Here is a 14,615-nt window from a genome sequence, read left to right as displayed (position 1 = left end):
CAGACAGGGAAACAGAACAGCTGCTCACAAAGAGCAGCTGAGTGCTCTGTCACAAAGGCAGGAAAAAAAAAAGTAGAAAGTGAAAAAGTCTCATGCTCTGGAACTGAAACCCAGATGGGAGAGAACTACAGCCCACCAGCATTCATGTTACAGTTGGAAGGATCCCAAAGTGCTTTACAAACAAGGAGAGCCGGCTCAGTTCTTCTATCACTAGAACAGAACACCCTGCTGGAGAAGAAAAATGGAGCTGCATTATACTTATGGCATGACAGTTTAGTGCTGAGGAGGTTTTGTTGAGATCAGGTGTAGGTGGGGATTAGGCAGCACTTACAGAAGTGTCTATCAATGGCTCAATTGGAAATCACCAAAATCAATGTGAGGTATTAATGACACTGAAAACAAGTTTAGGTGCTTGCTCATCAACTGGAAAATACACATTCAAAACAACTGTCTTCTCTAGCATGGATATTGATCTGGAGATTTAGATGCTTAGGATAAGTAATTTTTATTGTCTTCTACACTCTAAGTGTAAAACAGAAAATGTGAAATTGCAGGAAATGATACACAGGCAAAATGTTGCTCTCCAGATCACTCTCTGACCTAGCCATGCTTCCCCAAACTTATTAACTTACACAACATTTCTTATAAGGTACCCTCCAGCAACACTGGTCACCATGTGAGGGCAAAAACCTGCAGTTATCTTAGAATATATCAAGAACATATATGAACCACAGACACAAGTGATTTTTTTTAAGGATTTGCCTTCACAAGAAAGTTTTAAGTAATGCTTCAAATTAAACTGACATAACAACATAATTGCCATATGAGCATACTTACACTGAAATGAGATTGCTTCTATCTATTAAACTTTGGGTTTTAATGGAGTTTAAGCTGAAATTAATCCACTCTTAGTCAGATATGTGCCCCATGCAGCAATGATACTTTTGAAAACATACTGTGCCAGTGAGAGGAAGCATCCAGAGAAAATCCTGGATGTTTGAGAATTATGAAGACTCAGTTGCACTTATTAAAACTCCACAGATGTTACTAGCTCTAGCTAAATTCCAATTGCATAAATAACTTCTGCAGGTTCATATGCTATATTATTTGGATTTAATATTTGTTAAAATTTGCCTTAAGCTGCTCCAAACTGCAGCCTTGCAGTGTTGAACAGTGACTTGTGTCTATTGCAGACCCAGCTGCTGTTCTGTGAGGATGAGCAAGACTCTTGAACACCACTTAAATATGTCCATAGCCTCCTTCTGGAGGAAAGTGCAATGTAAATACTGCTTTTCAAGTAGCAAAGAAATAATTTTTGTCTAGTTTATTTGTGAGATTTCACTGATAGCAGAAGCTCTTCAGGCTACTGTGCTGTTTCTACTTCAGAAGGACAGAATCCCAAGTTATTTAAACAACAGTTGAAAAAACTATTATTATGAATTAAAATGACCTCTTTGAATGTAGCCCCTGCCAAAGATTTAGTTTTTTAAGATTCCAGACCAGTTTTCAGGGCAACACTGGTTTTTCCCCATCCCTTAATCAGAAATCAACATTGCTCTATAACTGCCATAAAGACCCCCCACACATCATAAAGTTCCACTCCTAACAAACTGCATCCTGTCTCCCAGTGACTTGTCGTACTGCTGCACGCACCAGTAACGAGAGGCACAGATTCTCAACGAATGCACATCAACTGTCAATGCAACATCACACTCCAGTGGCTCTCCTGCCTCCTCCCTCCCACCAAATGCTAAGAAGCTGAAGCTTTTATTTGTACTGTGGGCGTGAAGGAGAGACAATGGGCCAAATTCAGCCCCAGCTCAAGTGGACTTTGGCTGCTTAGGTTATGGCTGCCTCGGATAAGGATGTTTAAGCTACTCATCCAGTAAACAGACACTGACAATTTTTATTTACCATTTTAAATTTTAAATAATCTCTTCACAAACCTCTCCTCCCCCTCAAGATAAGGAAAGCAGAAGGCTCAAGCTAGGAGGGAAAGGACTGCCTTCAGACCTGTCCTGTGGGGAGTGTTGCCATCAGCAGGGGTTCAGCAGTTTCACTTTCCTCTACCTCAATTTCTAGTCTCCCAGCTCACTCAACCCAGGGTACAAATTGCCAGGATGCAAGCAGGGCTGCATGCTGGTAGAGCAGTGGTGTGAGTGGGAAGATGAAAACTTTGTGTGCTTGCTGTAGGAGGAATCATTCTCACTTCTATTTCTAAAGCAAGATCTCTTCTTCTTTGTTAGCAATGGCATTATGTGCTTTTCAAATCACTGCTTTATGCTGCAATGGCAAAGAGGGCTTCTACCACTGCCCATCTGTATTTGCAGCCTTATCTCCCTCTGCTCCTGTTTCTTCTGCTAGTCTTCCTTGATTTTTTTCTCTGCCTGAGTTTCTCTAAGACCTCACTTCTTCTAGATTCCCAGGAGAAACTCAGGTATCTCTGCATTCAGGATTTTCTGAATTGACATCACTGATGCTGTTTTATATGCCTCAACATGCTCAAGAGTTTTCCAACAGTAAGAAGAAAGGCATTCCAAAAGAGTCAAGAAGCAAACCCGAAAAATATTAACATTCTTAGACTCAGCACGTAAGTTACTCGATGTGAACTTTAACTGACACATGATATAAACACCCCTGAGCAACACACAAAAGGTGTGGGGCACTAAGGAGGGAAAAGCAAGTTTTCTGCCAATGGGGCAGACCATGTGACAGTCTGTGCCATGGCATGTGTGCCCCTGGCAGCAAATGGACAAAATTTCAGGGAAGAGAAGGGGAGAAGCAATTAATGCAATGCAGCCACAGTGCATGCAAAGGAACTGTGGTTTGGTATCTGATCTGCTACCTGGATTACTCTCTTGACTCACTTTCCTAAATTTGAAGCACAGCTCTGAAGAGAAGCACACATCCATGCAGCAGATGTAGAGACCTGCTCAGTGCATATGCAGACAAGATGCTGGCTGGGTGAGGTATTCCCCACCTGTTCTACCCTGGATAAAGGCGGCTGCTGCCATCCTGTCTATCCTTTAAGGGAGAGCAAAGGGCAGCAGTAACCAAGCACCACTGGTTTATGTGAGCCCACATTTGTCCAGGCCTTTTCTCATGATAAGCATGCAACTTCACACACAACCAGTGTGCAGACACACAGCCATGATGAGCCTGTACAAACACACCAGAGGATGTATGCCTTGCCTGATGAAAATCCATTGAACTCTCTGGGAGGTATTTCATCCATTTGAAGGAGTTTGGCCTCAGACCCCACTGTCCCCAAGAATAAATCTCCAGGAACTGCCAGGCTTTCCTGAAACCCTCCCATCACTGCAGGACAAGAGCTGTAACATCCTAACAAGCAAGCTCACTGAACAGATTAGTGCAAACTCCCTGAATTGGATGGGGCTTTTTTAGTTGCTACTGTTGTTTTACAGGCAGTACAGAACAACTAGCATGTCTCTGAGCATATGCTGAATTCCTCAGGAACAGGAGAACCACTCTAATTCTAAAGACAACAGTGCATAGAGACCTGAACACTCCTCTGCTGTTCTATGGAAAAATAAATAAAATCTCTCACTTATTTAAGGGTAAAAATAAAACAATAATATCTCAGTTCTGTGAATGTCTGAAACACATGTAACTACCCTCAAGCAAGAAATAACAAACAGGTAACATACATAAGAATTTGTTTCACTTAGGAATTTCAGCAATGACAATAATTAAAAACATCAGTCACATCTAAATTAGGAAGCATTGGGGGAATAAGAAAAACCTTTTTTCAGAAAAATGAAGTAATTTAGCTTTCATAATTCTGGCATATTACTTGAAACTATAATGAGTTGAAGAACAAAAGAACACTAAAATTCAATATAAATCAACAGGGTCTCTTAAAATATCCATGATTCCATCAGCAGCAGAGTGGAGGTGTAGTTTCTTGCCTGAGCTGGTAAATCATCATGGAAATTCTGTTAGGCAAGTGTAAACAATGACCACTGAATCATTTCACTGGGTAAATTTCAGCCATTTCCTTACCCAAGATCCTGTTGTCTTTTTTTGTCTTTGTTTTTGTGCATAATACAAAGCCTACATAAGAAAGCTATTATGACAGCAAGAAACAAAAGGATAACGAGAAATTTTTTTAGTAATCATTTTTTTCCTAGAAGGCTTTAAGAAAGAGTACTTAATCGTCAGTCATCATTACCTACTGTTCTCCTAAAGTCTTTACATCATTTAGGCTAAATTCTGCCACTCTGGGACATGGGGGCTGAAATCTAATCTGTTATGCTGGTTGCCACTGCCTACTCAGTGTCTCACTAACTCCTAGAAGGAACAAAGTTCCTCCACAGGGACTTGTAAGGAGTACAGAAAACTATAATTATCAAAAAGTTATTATGTGCATTTCAGAACAATCCTGTAAGAGCCATGTGCCCAAAATGCAGGAGCACTGAGCAACCCCTTGCCAAGGGATCTTGGCCAACACAGTGAGCAGCAGGCACATGAGAAGGTGATGAGCGTTGGCCTCCTTTGGGGCACAGTAACAACAGCAACAGTGTCTGGAAACGTAAAAAGTGTGTGGGAACTTGTCAGACCAGTCAATGGCTGGAACTGCCTTCTATGAGGCCCAAAAATAATACCAAGAATTACTAAACTGGGTATCAGTTATGACTTATCCAGGCACAGAATTAGTCATTCTCCAGTGGCTCACCTTTCTGCTGGGTAGGCTTTTTTGCCCCTCTTCTCTTCCTTCCTGGTCACACATTAGCAGCCTTATTACTCTGAGTGACACAACAAATCCTCAGGAGGTCCACAATATTACACACGATATTACTCACACAGGTGGCTTAAGTATCAGCGTGAGCAGCTGGTCACTTGATGTTCATAACTGTTTCTTTTAAACTCTGTATCTTCTACAGTTTTATTATTGTTTCACAGAATGGGTCAGGTTGGAAGGGAGCACAGCGGGTCATCTGGTCCAACCTCTCTGCCCAAGCAGGGCCATTCTAGAGTAGGTGGCACAGGATTGCATCCAGATGGTTCTGGACTATCTCCAGTGAAGGAGACTTCACAACCTTGCTGGGCAACCTGTTCCAGTGCTTGGCCACCTGAGAAGTTCTGCCTCCTATTCAGGTGGAACTTCCTGTGCTTCAGTTTCTGCTCACTGTCTCTTGTCGTGTTGCTTGGCACCGCCTAGCAGAGTCTGGCTCCATCCTCTGACACCTTCCCTTCAGACACTGATAGACATTGATGAGGTCCCCTCTCATTCTTCTCTTTTTGAGGCTGAGCAGGCCCAGCTTCCTCAGCCTTTCCTCGTAAGAGTTGCTTCAGTCTCCTAATCCTCTTCAAAGCCCTTCTCTGGACCTGCTCCAGGAGCTCCATGTCCCCCTTGTACTGAGGAGCACAGATGCAGCCTCACAAGGGCTAAGTAGAAGGGTCAAATCTCTTCCCTAGACCTGCTGGCAATGCTCTAATGCATTCCAGGATACCATTGGCCTTCTTGGCCTCCAGTTTTACTTTTTATATACACTTTTTTTACTTTTATATACATTTACTTAAAATGTTTTATAAAACCTCTGAGTTAATTTTATTTACAAAACCATTTACTGCTTTATTTACCATAGTTTATTAAAATTGAAATCAGTTTGAAGGCTAATTTGTTTCCCTAATTATTTATGCCATTTTATTAAATTATTTAAATAATTTAGAAAATTAAAATATATTTGTCTCTGCTTTCACTACTACTGTTTGCCACTTTATTTGAATTGGCTTTCACCTGACATATTGGACCTACACAGGTAAGGAACTTAAATGTAGGTCTAAAGCTATTAACCATATTATTTTAATGGACTAAACCTAGCTGAAACAAAACTTTCTTTTCATCTGTTTCTACACAGTCAATACCTGCCACTATTATAAAAAGCTTTCATGAGAAATAATTTTGAGCAAATCACAACCAAGAAAATTGGTGGTCTAATTTAATTACTGAGTAATTAGATCTGATTCTTTCTCTGTTTGAATGTAGTCAATAACAACAGTACTATAATTACAATCTACTAAAAAAAAAACAACACATAACACTTAAGCAAAATATCTAAAGTATCTACTGCTTTGTAAAATCACAATACTCTACCAAGACAAGTTATTATCAGCACAGTTTCCCCAAACCAAAGACTGTTGCATAGGTGCAGCTTCCCAGCAGCCAGCTTCAATGGTTATTAGGGATTTCATTTTCTCAAGGAGTATAGCTCTGGGACAGTTCACCATATGGTTTCACCTCAGGGAGAGAACTGAGGATCTGAGTGATGTCATATAAGGAAAAAAAAAATTAAAAATATAGTGATAGTTGCTGAGCAACACAGTATCTTTCTGGTTACAGTCACAAAATCTGCCTATCAAGGGATTCTGGTTTTGAGTTCTTTCAGTTTGAGGCTTAGTATAGTTGTCTTTGCAGATATGAAACAGGCAGGCAGTCATCTTGGTCAGATCCAGATCCTGAACCAGCTGACATTTTTATGCCAAATGTAAGCAAAACATAATTATCCTCAGTGTTTCTTCTAGTAATATATGCATACACATTCATGCATGCTTTTAAACACCTAAAGCAGATTGTAAAAGACTTTGACCGCAGATGATCAAAATTCCATTACTTTTTTTTATAATTATCCAGACTATAACAAGTCCTAGGCTTGAGATCATCTGGTATTTGAAGAAACTTAGAACACCTTACAAGACACAGAGCAAGTGAGGCATACATGACATTTTTACCGTATTTGCTGGGAGAAATATAACTGAAATATCCACAAAGGCTCTGTGTAGGGAAGTAAGGTGCAAGATTTTCCCATAGCTAAAACAAAAATGCCCCAAACAATGACAGCAAATCCCTGAATTTATCATAGAAGGCACTTTATACTTTCAGCAGCCAGTTTCTGTGCTCTTGTCCCCTATTAAAGGTTCCTGGAATCCTCAAGCTCAGGAGATTCTTGCTGCCAAGTCTACTACCCACTTGGCTGAATCAGACATGAATCACAAATCGAGACAAAGATCTCAATGGGTGGGAGGTGAAAGAGCAAGTTAAGTAGGAGAATGCTCCCCAAACGTATGTGAGTGAACCCTCACACAAACCTTTATCACTGAGCTCCTGAGTGCAACACTTAATTCAGCTCCCAAGGTAGGGCAAGGCTTCTACAGCAACTCAGCCCCATTATTACCACATTTCACCTTCTCTTGGTCCTGGGCAGGAAACAGGTTCCTGAAGCACCAAGCACTGATCCACAGAGCAGTCAGTGTTTCTGACTAGACAAAAAACTGTTTGGGGCCAGAATGCTGCATTATAATAACTGCATTATGATCCTGGTCCAGAGTCCGGAGCTGCAAGCATGGGCTTTGGACAGACTGTGCCCTGACAGGCAACAGCATCATTCTTCACACTGAGATCTATGCCAATCAATGCCAACTGATCATCTGGCCAAATCACAGCAAATGGCCTCCTGCCAGGGAAGTGGTGTCACTTCAAATGCTGTCAGCTGTTGCTCAAGGAATACAGTGTAACCACATCCCTGGTCAAGGATATCCCTGAGTCCTCTCCACCTAAGGGATGCCTTGGCAGCCGTGACCATCCCTGCATCTAAGTTCCCAAGGGAACTTAACACTCCCTGCTTTGTCACACAGTTGATCTTCCCGTGATGTAGGAGTGCCAGCTGGAGCTGTAAGACTGATAATCGACAGCAAGGGAGAACATGCACTCCTAAAGAGCAGCAGTTTGCATGCTACACAAGCAGCCTCCTGATCAGCACCTCTCATCAGACTGCCAGGCAAACTGTGAACACACCTTCAACTCTCCCTCCCTCTCTTTCTCCCTCCAGCCTCCAACCTTAGAGAAGAAACAGTGCTTAGACTGTTCTTAGCCTTGATGCTTCTGGCTTTGCACTCAGCCACGGGTGAGGGCCACAGCTGCTCAACCAGCATTTGGCAGGTGGATCCTCTGACTGCAGGGTTTCCATTTCCTGTTTGTGCTGCACTCAGGATGGGCTGGGCTAAATCTTCGGAGTCATGAGAAACACTTAATGCAATAAGCAGAAACAACACTGCAAGTCAGAAGCCTCAGGTTCCTGTGTTTTCTCCCCTGTGGTGCCTCACCATGCAGTGAGATGCACACATAATTTGGTTTTGCTACTCTTTAGGATACGTGGTAAGCCTGCTGGATGTTCATTATGTCTGGACTAAAGGAAGAAGTGAAGGTAAAAGAAATGGATGGTCAGTATCAGACTCAATTACTATAGGAGCAGAGAATCTCATGTCCCACTCCATAGCTGGATTCTATTTGTACACTCCAGGATAAGTTCCCCTCTAAATCAGAGGAAAAATAACTACAAAGAAGCAAAAGCCTTGTTTGTCCTCCTGCAAAGAGCACCAAGAGCCACAATCTGCTGACTATTCTGCAGGGATCTATGTTGGCATTTTGTTTCTGGTTATTACCAGTTGAAATTTCTGCAACCTCTACATTATTCCCGGGCCAAAAGACAAAATAATAAAGTTAAATGGCTTCAAAGGTGCGTTGTCACAAGGTTTCCTTCATTTATCTCACAGATATGTTGTAAACACTGATACTGTTGACTGAAAGATAGATTTTAATTCAACAAGAATAAATGTTTTCTGTTCTAAGGGATACTAAACTGTCTGCCTTCCATAGCAGGTATTAAATATGGCCATTACCCCTACTCTCACATCTTGTGGTCTGCTCTGAAAGACACTGGGTTTCTAACAGGATGGAGCTCTGCCACCTGTCCCTACCAAGCACAGGAAAGCTGAATCCACGACATTCTGCTCCTACCAGGTTTCTGCCAAAACATCAGTCTTGCTGGAAACTGAAATGTTACTATCCAAGAAGTAAATGGAAAGTTCCTCACTATAGGAAAGTTGACTCAGAGCCCAAACATTCAAGATTTATTCAGGCTGTCCATCACCCAGAACAGATATGTGGTAAATCAAACATCACTTTAACAGATGGTGTGGCATAAGGAAAGAAATCTTTCTTAACCTCCAAAACAACTGCAGTTTAAATATTCAGAAACAGTCTAGCAAATTGACAGTTCTCTGCCTGTCTTTCACATCTCATGGGTCACTGACTGACTTCTCCAGTCATGAGAAGGGTACATCTAGAAAGACAACACTCTTTACATGATAAAATAAGCCCAGCATCCTATCAGGTAGGACACAGAATTATCAGTTCCAAACAGGATGAATATTTGGTAATACTTGATATCCAAACAGATCCACATTTCTCTGTGCACAGACCAATAAATAGGTTTATCCTAAAACATAATCACAACTTGTTAAGGCGCAAACTTGTCATTTGTGAACTATGCATGACCTCAAATCCAAATGTGCTACAAGTGCCAATCAGTTTAAATCAGGTGTGGTTTCTGTGTAACATCAAGGGAGACTGTGTTCTGGCAAGAAGCCAGGAAATAACTTCAACAAGCTAATCTCCCCTGAGTGAACTTGGGAAGGAAGCTGAGCATGTGCTGCATCTCATTTGCAATGGTGGTGCAGTCTGTTACCTGGAGACACAGCTCCATCCTGTCTGCCCAGCAGCTCAGGGCTAGGCACACCACCACTTCAACATCCCAGTGACTCAAGAGGCCACAGCGGAATCTCCAGTCTGGACAGACAAAGAGAAATAAAGAAAATTTTAATACTTATCCTTTCTTACACTTTCCTATTTGCCAGAAACCACTACTGTCCAAGAGGAATTGCAAAACTGTTTTCTACTAGTTGGTCAAAGATCCCTGTCCTTCTATCCCCAGCAGTTTGGGTTAAGGGACACATGTTGAAAGCTGACCCTGCTTTCAGCACATCCTCATGTAACAGCCCCAGAAACTGCATCCCACACAACTTTGAGATTCTGCCTGAAAGAAATGTAACAGTGGAAGACTATTGTACTGTAAATATTTTTTCTATAGGAAAGGATAGAAAGCACAAGGACAGAATTAAGATTCCTGCATGTATATATCTACATACATATAGAGAGGTTACTGATAGATATTGATTTTTAAAATGTTTTCACTTAACTTTTCTTTCCTACCATGATAATTCAGCTTCTAACATCCTAAACTGTCAGACACTCACTTGCAAAAGATCTTAGCAAATTTCACTGCTTCAATATGGAATCTAGGTCCAGATATGTGCCCTTTCTCTGCTCCAGTTCCCACAACTGCAGGTTGTAACAACTCTACCTCAGAACACTGTTGAATAATTTAGGTAATCAGTGCTTGTAAAGTAAATTAGAGGCACTCAAATAAGACAGTCAAGTACTCAAATAAGCAGTAATTCAATGTTAAGTGAAAATGATTACGAAAGTCTAAAAATACATCATGTAAAAACAGACCACACATATAATACTAGCAGTTTGCCAACTGCTCTTCCATCTATCACAAGACAAAGTCCAGTACTCCACCTCTCCTGCCTTGTCTCCTCTGAATTGCCTCTTCCATTATCCTCTAAGGAAGCATAAGGAGTTACTGCCTCACCTGCAGTGCACGGCACTGTTCAAACAGGGCCCACCCCTGGCAATGGAATGCAAGTGTCAACATGCAGCAGGCACTGCTACTGAGTGGGGTGTGGTGTTTACCTAGGGGAAAGCCACATCCTTCAACCACTTTAATAACTCCAAGCTTCAACACAGTATAACCCTGAGATTATTCCAAACCACTCTGTTGAAAGGATTTTGAAACAAACAAACAAAAAAAATAACAACCCCAACCAAACAAAAATCCACGCTCCTATTAATGGAATGTGGCAATGATTAAGAAACCTGTAATTCTATGGAAATTAGTACTCTTCACCTTATCCCATTGGAGCAAGAGGCTTACAAGGTTTGTTTTTGACACAAACCTGAGATTAGAGAAACTCTTCCTTCCCCAAGTCAGCCCTAAGAACTATGTAAGGAATACAGAGAAAAGATGACATCTCCCTTGAGCAAAGACATCTCCCTTGAGCAAAACTACAGGATCAAAAGATAATTTCTGTCAACAGAAGGACGTAAGAGAAGTGAGTTGAATTCCTCCTCTGTATCAGTAGCAGCTAGCCCCAGAGACAAGGGGTTATTTAAGATTTGAATTTCCATAATGTAGCCTTAAGAAAGAGAATCAAATTCCAACCTTACATAAGCATGAGTGACTCAACTAAAGACTGAAACTGAAACAAGGCATCTGTCTTCCTGAAGAGTTGTGGGTGTTTGAACAATAGCAAATGTGTTTTATGGAGCATGCTTCCTCTGCCCGGAAGGTAAACCTGCGTTCACCATCAGGATGCTGGAGATCCCACCTTTGTAGAAGCATAAACATCAATTGCCGATTATTAAGATGTAAACTCACCTAAAAATAAAGTAAAATAAACAGGGTGTAGTTTATAGGGGCAATTTATCTACCAAAATTATTATCTCATGGTAAAAGAGATTTAAAAACCCCCATAAAACTTCAAAGAACTTCATACTGTTGGCTCCTAGCAACAGAACTGCAAGCCACACTCCCATATCTTGCACAACCACCTACACCAGCCTCCTGGTATATGGAGCAAGCAGCAGCTTCTGTGCCACATTGGACATGGGTAGCAAAACCCAAGAGCAACCAATATCAATTTACCAGGGTTCAACAAAGAGAAGACAGACATTTGAAATGTCATCTGCAGATGGGTGATGACCTACACTGGACACAGAGGAACAGGCCATGCAGAGAAGTTACTTCACAAGACAAGACTGATTTTGCTGCCCATCTACTCTTTTTCTTAAAGAATGCAATGTAAAAAGAATATTGGTGATTTGGCTACATTCATCCTATAGTCCCAGACAGCACTGTTTCCCGTAAAATCAGAGGATTGAAAAGGCAGACTAGGATCAAATCACAGAACTATAGCAATGGAAGAAGACATATTTCTAGAGATCATGTGGAAAATCCCAATGAATAAATAGGGACAGAAGACAGATGATTAATTATGTGTCACTCCAGTTTTAATATTGGAATGAGAAATCATAATCAGGACATCAGCCAGTCCTATTACTGGAAAAAGACTTGGAGACTGTTGGCATAGTGATTAACTATCACTGGACTGTTACAGAGCTCAGGACTTGCTCCCTTTCTTGGCGTCTTTGCTGAAAGCAATAATTTTCTGTGGTTTTGCTATAAATTTTGAGAAAACAACTCATGAAACTCTTATAGGGGCCTGATTAGTGCCCAAACCCAAGCACCTGAAAGTCAGGAGTCTCCACTTTAATATCCTTTTATAGGTTTTTCAACAGAATGGCAGGATCTGTCCTGAAATGAGTAACCTCAGGATAACCCTTCTGGGTTAGTACAAAGAAGGCAAAAAAGTTCCTTATTTAAATGCCACTGAGCAAGACAATACAAACTATATCAAATTATCAGCTCAAAATTCTGATACTCAGCATTTTGCACTGTGAAAAGTGAGAGCTGAAGCGTAGGAAGGTTTCTTAGTTTCTTCAGATTATATTTTCCCCCAAACAAAGCTGACCCTTTGTGGGGTCAGTGACGCCGTCCCTACAGACCATACATGGGTGGCAAAGGAGGGAGCCCACACCAAGCAGAGCTTGTCATTATTAGAATATTCAGGTCAAGTGCACTTAGCCAACAACCCACTCAAACCCCACACAAGATAACAGCTGATCTGCATGCAAAAACACTGTTCACACAGATTTTTATCCTTTCTGCTGCATCACATAAGCATACAATGAAAGAGAAGAGTCCAAAGGTGATACAGTCTTCTCTAGCTCTGCCTCCTTCAGAAGACCAGGGTCCCAAAACCCAGATTTCCTGCACAACCAGGAATGCACAACCACCAATGCACAAGAATTCTTTGTAGGTGTTTCATTCTCTGGTGATTTGCTCTAAGTTAACCACCTCAAAAAAGAGCTAAAACTGTTTTTTTCAGATTGAACAACTCTTAACAAAAACTTGAGGTGTTTCCAAGGCTAGAAAAAGACTCATATTGACCCCACTACAAAATTTCTAGTCAATCCTCTTGAAAGCTTTTTAACTTTGAATTTTGAGGAAGGAACCCGAAATCTAGGAAGAGGAGCGTTTTCAAAGCAGGAGTCAGCAATGTGAGGAACAGAAGTCAACCTGACAAAGCCTGGCAAATTGTAAGAACCTCAAATTAATTTGCAGTAGACTGTCATTAGTAGTTAATTACCTTCTGTGGTGACTGCTTGGCACAGCACAAACAAGGGATCAATGCAGCTCAGCTGTGAGGGATGTGTTCAGCCATACACAGGAGGGAATTTGAGGAGGCTCAGCTGTGCACCAGGGAGCTGTGAACTAGGTGCTCCCCACAACAGAGGGCACCTATGATGGTGCCTGAAGAGCCTCTCCAAGTGCAGCCCTGCAGTGAGTTCCCTCTCTAGCATGGGCACCTCACCCGGGCCAGGCAGTGCTGCCTTGTTCCACAGGGTACACTTTGGGAATGGAGAGAGGATGAAACATCACTGCCAGATGTCAGCACCTTCTGCTCCTGGAACATGCTCAGATCCAGAATTACATTTGAGCTGGAACTTTAATAATGCCTTAAATGCAAAACTGAGTACTCAGAAGTTAGAAATTTTCAGAATTGAAGTTTTCGGTACAAACTTAAAGACGACCGTTACAGCAGCAGTACACTGTTTTCCAAATGTTAGTGAATTTGTTTTCACAACCTGTTAAATGAAGGGGAAAATAGTGAAGGAGAGATAGGTTAATGTGAAAAGTACAACTAATTTTGAAAGCTTAAACTGAGGTGTCAACCTTTGCTTTTCCTAATAGCCAGTGTTATACAATACTGTAGGATACTGTTGTAGAACAGCTCCCATTAACTTTGGCTGCATGCACAAATGTTCAGTGTTTCTGCTAGTAAGGCTCACTCTCAAGTTAGTCAAAAGGAGAATGAAAAAAATACAGTTATTGGCCATGGTGAAAGTCTCCCTAAATAACTTCCCTAGTCTCTTCCCAAGCAGAGAGGGACTGTGAAACTGTCAAAGGCAGCAGCTCTCCACATCAGCATTCAGCCGTGTTAAATTGGGAAGTCAGCCTTTCCCTTCTGTGATCCACTGCAGAGCTATCTGTGAATAAACAGAGGTTCTGCAATACATTACATCAGTGACTGTGGAACTGTAACTTATCCTTTGAGTTGACTGAAAATATAGAACTGTGAAAGTCATGAATTCTGTGCATCAAGTGCTATGCCTACTTGTAATGAAAGACAGTAGAACATTAACATACCCACACTGCAGGCACGTGAGTTCTTTCATTACATATACTTTCAATGTTTGACTGATGATTTCTTAATATAGTTGTCACATGTTCTCCTGGGGTTTTTTTGAGAATGTATTTTCCTTGATTTTTAAAGCAATAATCTGCTTGCCTTTTAAGTTTTGCTCTTCCCCTCGCATTTCCAGTACCCTTCCCAATCCCTGTCGGGGACTCCCCTTCTGTCTGATGGTACATAACCTGAAGCTATTACAACCCTCTTACCTCCCTCATCTCCAAAGTTTTGCTCTTTACCTGCATTAGAACCTTGCAGCTGCCCTTTGCAATATGGGTACCCATAAGACTGGCCATTTGAAAGCACATGACAGTACC

The 14,615-nt window shown here is 41.4% G+C and overlaps 1 protein-coding gene across 1 annotated transcript in view; it reads right to left on the bottom strand.

The window, feature by feature from the left end:
* ITPKA (inositol-trisphosphate 3-kinase A) overlaps positions 1-14,615 on the bottom strand; it is a 39,560-nt gene that overhangs the window by 16,180 nt on the left and 8,765 nt on the right. The gene's annotated exons all lie outside the window — the stretch shown is intronic.

This window comes from Molothrus aeneus, chromosome 6 (assembly GCF_037042795.1).
Source record: "Molothrus aeneus isolate 106 chromosome 6, BPBGC_Maene_1.0, whole genome shotgun sequence".
Classification (NCBI taxonomy): Eukaryota; Metazoa; Chordata; class Aves; order Passeriformes; family Icteridae; genus Molothrus; species Molothrus aeneus.
Note: the sequence above shows the minus strand (reverse complement) of the source record. Positions and strands in the feature narration are given on the sequence as shown.